Source organism: Stomoxys calcitrans, chromosome 3 (assembly GCF_963082655.1).
Source record: "Stomoxys calcitrans chromosome 3, idStoCalc2.1, whole genome shotgun sequence".
Taxonomy (NCBI): Eukaryota; Metazoa; Arthropoda; class Insecta; order Diptera; family Muscidae; genus Stomoxys; species Stomoxys calcitrans.
In genome coordinates, this window is record NC_081554.1 from 75,367,811 (window position 1) to 75,373,921 (window position 6,111).

Sequence of the window (6,111 nt, forward strand, 5' to 3'; positions counted from 1 at the left end):
TGAAATAAAGTAGATTTGTTATTATAGAAACTCATAATTTTTACTTTATTTGGGGTAATTATTTAGGAAGAACATTTCAATGGCGGCCATAAAAATGGAAGAGACGAAATGTTTTATTACTGACAGCGGTGTAGATGAATACTTGCTCTTTGGCCGCTTGAACTTTACCTTATGTCAAATAGGTGTATGGAATTTTTCAATTGTGAGTAATGCTTAAAATAGAGAAATAGAAAGAAAATTCTAGCAGAACCGGGCCCGCTCCGCTGCGCCTTCTTTAACTCTCTTAAATCTTTTTAGGGTGTTGACATTTCGCCCTGAATGCGGATATCGAATTCGTGCCATTGTAGCCTATGACGCTGAACGCATTCGAATCCTTTCGAGAACATCGGACAAAGCTGTGGTTGGCGACATTTGCGAGGTACAATGCCATGCAAGGTCATCTAAAAAATTTTCCCCAAAGAGGTGTCGCACTGCGGGACGCCGTTCGAAATCGGCTATAAAAAAATTCCCTTATCATTGAGTTTAAACTTGAATCGGAAAGCACTCATTGATGTGTGAGAAGTTTGCCCCTACTGGGTTCCTTGTGTTTTTAAAAACAAGTAAAAAGGCGTTAAGTTTGGCCGGGCTGAACTTTGGATACCCACCACCTCGGGTACATATGTAAACCACCTTCCATCAAAATCCGGTGAAATTTGCATACGATTTGTCCCATAGCAGTTATATCGAAATATGTTCCGATTTGGACCAAATACTAATAAGTACAAGTCATTGTTCAATTGTATATAACAAAATATTGGTCTTTTGCGTAGATATATCTAAAAATAAACCGTTCTGAACCATATACGACACAGATGTCGAAAAATCGAACATAAGTCACTGTGTCAAATTTCAGTGAAATCGGATTATAAATGCGCCTTTTATGGGGCCAAGACTTTAAATCGATAGATCGGTCCACATGGCAGCTATATCCAAATCTGCACCGATTTGGGCCAAGTTGCAGAAAAATTTTGAAGAGTAGACTCTTCAACATTTTTTTCTTCACATGACGCACTGTCCCAAATTTCAGCGAAATCGGACAATAAAAGCGCTTTTTATGGCCCCAAAACCTTAAATCGAGAGTTCGGTCTATATGGCAGCTATATCCAAATCTGGACCGCTCAGGGTCAAATTGAAGATAAATATCGAACGGCCTAAGACATCTCACTGTCCCAAATTTCAGCAAAATAGGATAATTAAATGTGGCTTTTTTGGGCCTAAGACCCTAAATGGGAGGACCGGTATATATGGCAGCTATATTCAAATCTGAACCGATATAGGCCAAATTGACGAATGATGTCGAAGGGCCTAACACAACTCACTGTCCCAAATTTCGGCGACATCGGACAATAAATGCGCCTTTTATGGGCCCAAAATTTTAAATCGAGAGATCGTTCTATATGGCAGCTATATCCAAATCTGGACCGATCAGGGTCAAATTGAAGATAAATATCGAACGGCCTAAGACATCTCACTGTCCCAAATTTCAGCAAAATCGGATAATTAAAAGTGGCTTTTTTGGGCCTAAGACCCTAAATCGGAGGATCGGTACATATGGCAGCTATATTCAAATCTGAACCGATCTAGGCCAAATTGACGAAGGATGTCGAAGGGCCTAACACAACTCACTGTACCAAATTTCGGCGACATCGGACAATAAATGCGCCTTTTATGGGCCCAAGACTTTAAATCGAGAGATCGTTCTATATGGCAGCTATATCCAAATCTGAACCAATCTGTACCATATTACAGGAGTATGTCGACAGACTACACTTAACTCTCTGTTTCAAATATCGGCGATATCGTACAATAAATGCTCTATTTATGGGCCTAAGGGCCTAAATCGGAGGATCGGTCTATATAGCAGCTATATCCAAATCTGGACCGATCTGAGCCAAATTGTCGAAGGATGTCGAAGGGCCTAACGCAATTCACTGTCCCAAATTTCGGCGACATCGAACAATAAATGCGCCTTTCATGGACCCAAAACCTTAATTCGAGAGTTCGGTCCATATGGCAGCTATATCCAAATCTTGACCAATCTGAGCCAAATTGAAAAAGGATTGTCCGATGTCGCCGAAATTTGGAACAGTGAGTTATGTTAGGCCCGATGACATCCTTCTTCAATTTGGCCCAGATCGTCCAGATTTGAATATAGCTGCCATATAGACCGATCTCTTGATTTAAGGTTTTGGGCCAATAAAAGGCGCATCTATTGTCCGATGACGTCGAAATTTGGGACAGTGAGTTATGTTAGGCCCTACGACACCCTTCTTCAATTTAGCCCAGATCGGTCCAGATTTGAATATAGCTGCCATATAGACCGATCTCTCGATTTAAGGTTTTTGGGCCCATAAAAGGCGCATTTATTGTCCGATGTCGCCGAAATTTTTGGACAGTGAGTTGTGTTAGGCTCTTCGACATTTTCTTGCAACTTGGCCCAAATCGGTACAGATTTGAATATAGCTGCCATGTAGACCGGCAGGCGCATTTATTGTCCGATGTCGCCGAAATTTTTGGACAGTGAGTTGTGTTAGGCTCTTCGACATTTTCTTACAACTTGGCCCAAATCGGTACAGATTTGGATACTGCTGCCCTATATACCGATATCTCGATTTACAGTCTTGGCGCACTTATAAGCCGATTTAACTAAAATTTCACACAGTGACTTATTTTAGGCTTTTCGACATCCGCGTCGTATATGTTTCAGATCGGTTTATTTATAGATATTCAAATTGCAAATTTTTGCCCATAAACATTCCCCTAAGGAACAGGGGCAAACTTCTCACATATCAATGAGTGCAGTCTGATTCAATTTTTAAGCTCAATGATAAGGGGCCTCCTTTTTATAGCCGAGTCCGAACGGCGTGCCGCAGTGCGACTCCTCTTTGGAGTGAAGTTTTACATGGCATAGTACCTCACAAATGTTGCCAGCATTAGGAGGGGAAAACCACCGCTGAAAAATATTTTCTGATGGTTTCGCCAGGATTCGAACCCATGCGTTCAGCGTTATAGGCGGATATGCTAACCTCTGCGTTACGATGGCAGATATAGCTACTAAATAAACCAATATTTTGTTATACACAATTGAACAAGGACTTGTACTTATAAATATTTGGTAGAATTTGGAACATATTTCGATATAACAGCTATGGGGAATAAGGTATGCATTTTTCATTGGATTTTGACGAAGGGTGGTTTACATATATACCAGAGGTGGTGGGTATCCAAAGTTCGGCCCGGCCGGACTTTACGCCTTTTTACTTGATTTTGTTTTCCAAAGGGAGTCGAGCTGATTGATCATAATAATTTTTCCTGGAAAGAAAGACTAAATTTTAGAATCTTACTGAAGGAAATCGCCATATAAATTAAGATTTCAAAACCACTCGGAAACGCTTTAGAGTTGTTTAGGTTCCATTTTGAATATCACAACTTTGCTAATCTCCACTTGATTTGTTATAGCTTCTAGTATAAAATTTTTAAAAATTCAATATATGTTCAAAAATTGTTTTGCCTAAACTCGTAGGAAATTTTTCTCTAAGAAACTTACTTTTAGATACCCCTAGGGAGTCTCAACCCCTTGGGTATAAGGCGTTTGCCCTTTCTTTATGTGAAGATTATGATCTGTTGTGCCTTATTAAACAGCCATCTCTAAACACATAGCCATTTCAAATAAAAATAATTTGTTTTAATTTTCCCAAAAACATTTTTACAACTTCACCAAACAGTCATCATTTTCCTGTCATCGATTCTTTGGCAGTTGCCATAGTTTCTATTCCGACTGTAGCAGACTCTAGCAATTCACGTTTTATGATCTTTTCAATCATTCCGTAAACACCAAACATCCCGAATAATCTTCCACTATATGTTGATCGCTCTTTGGGAAACATTGTCGATTTTATGTCCGTTTAATATCTCCCCAATGTTTTTCCAATGCATTTTTTTTTTTGGGCGAATATTAAAACAAAATTTCATCTATTGCGCGCCACAAACCATTTCCAATGGCTTTTATGGATTTTTCCAGGAATCGAACAAGGCATTGTCTAACGCTGGCCTCATGTTGTGCTCTTGGCTGATGATTCTAATCTGTCGCTTTTCGAGCTCCATTAGAATTTGATGATGATGATGATGATGTTATTGTTGGTGTTATTATTGTCTATCAAAACACATGGCCTAGACGGCTGCTGCTGGTGAGCTCCTCCTGCTGATCGCTGCAGTTTTATGGGATCATCATGGTGTGGTTGTAGCTCTATTCATGGGCTGACTGCCTGCCTGGATGCTTTGGACTGGCCCTCACTGGCTACTACTGGCTGGTGCTGATGATGGCGACTGACGTTTTTGGTTGCAGTTTCTGTTTTCAATTTAACCAATTTTTATGGCATTTTAATTGTTGTTAGTTTTTCAACTTTACATCCATAATTCAATTATGAGAATTTTCTTGGTTTTATGACTTATTTATTATTAACGCTTTAATGGTCCAACATTATTGGTTTTACATGGAAATAAAGATATTAATAAAAATTAAAATCTAAACCGATGGCCCCAACGCCCCAAATGTCACTCGACAATCCCCCTGTGAATTGTCTGGATGATGATGGATATAATGTATATTCATGACCTTATAAAGTCAAAGAGTTTTTCCTCTCAAAGTTGCTGGTAATTTGTGGTAAGATGACAAGGGGCTGATTTTCAAATATATACGCCCAGATGAAGCTTCAATCAGGGAAATTTATTGAATTGGTATCGAATTCATAAACTATTCAGATTCGCCAGGGAATTCTGCATCCCCATGGGCCAATCTTGAGAAAAGGCAAAGTAGTGCTATTTATTCGGCCAAATTCTTGCTCATGCTCAGCAATTGGGAATTCTTCCGTTAAGGCTCGAGTGGTGTTTCAAGGCCTTGGCCAGTGGCGAAAGGGAAGATCGTTCTCATTGTTCTCCTGTTCTTGCATCTTTCCTTGGATTCAGAAGAGGGGTCTTATACGATTACTTCAAGGAGTAACAAACAGAATGACGAAATTAGTATACCCCGATACTATGGTGGAGGGTATAATAATCTCTACCCTTTGTTGCTAGTTTCTATACCCATGACAGATTTGTTGCTAGTTTTTATACCCATCACCATAGGATGGGGTCATACTTATCTTGTCATTCCGTCTGTAACCCTCGAAATACTGATCGTCTCCACATTCTAAGTCAACATAGCGATGTCCTTCCGTCCGTATATCGAAATCACGACACCAGTCGAACGCGTAGAGCTAGCCGCTTGAAATTTGGCACAGATATTTACTATTTATTGATGTAGGGTATTGCAAATGAACCATATTCGTTCCGATTTGGATATAGCTCCCATATAAACCGATATCCCGATTTGATTTCTTGAGCCCCTGTAAGCCGCAATTTGGTCAAAGTGTTTTGTTATGACGTCCAACTACTGTGCCAAGTATGGTCTAAATCAGTCCATAACCTGATTTAGATGTCATATAAACCGACCTTGGGTCTTGACTTCTTGAGCTTCTCGAGGGCGCAATTCTTATCTGATTTGCCTGCAATTTTGCACATATCGTTTTGGCATGACTTCCAACTGTGCGAAGTATGGTCTAAATCGGTTCATAAGCTGACATAGCTGCCATATAAACCGATCTGCCAATTTGACTTTCTGAGCCTCTTGAAGGTGCAATTTTGGGTTGCGGATTTTTCATATAGTCGGCGTAGACAAATTTTTTCACAGCTTGTGACTCTGTAATTGCATTCTTTCTTCTGTCAGTTATCAGCTGTCACTTTTAGCTTGCTTTAGAAAAAAAGTGTAAAAAAAGTATATTTGATTAAAGTTCATTCTAAGTTTAATTAAAAATTCATTTACTTTCTTTTAAAAAATCCGCAATTACTTTTTGGGCAACCATTACTCTATTTTCCTGAAATTTTGGAGTCGATTTTTTTATACCCACCACCGAAGGATAGGGGTATATTAATTTTGTCATTCCGTTTGCAACACATCGAAATATCCATTTCCGACCCTATAAAGTATATATATTCTTGATCAGCGTAAAAATCTAAGACGATCTAGACATGTCC

General features: G+C 39.4%; 1 long non-coding RNA gene across 1 annotated transcript; it reads right to left on the minus strand.

Annotated features, from left to right (window-relative positions):
* Window positions 1-3,108: 3,108 nt before the first annotated feature.
* On the minus strand, window positions 3,109-3,840 carry LOC131996427 (uncharacterized). Its single transcript, XR_009397856.1, has 2 exons — window positions 3,587-3,840; window positions 3,109-3,351 (listed from the first exon to the last, which is right to left on the minus strand). It is a non-coding gene; the product is annotated as an uncharacterized LOC131996427 (long non-coding RNA).
* Window positions 3,841-6,111: the final 2,271 nt, after the last annotated feature.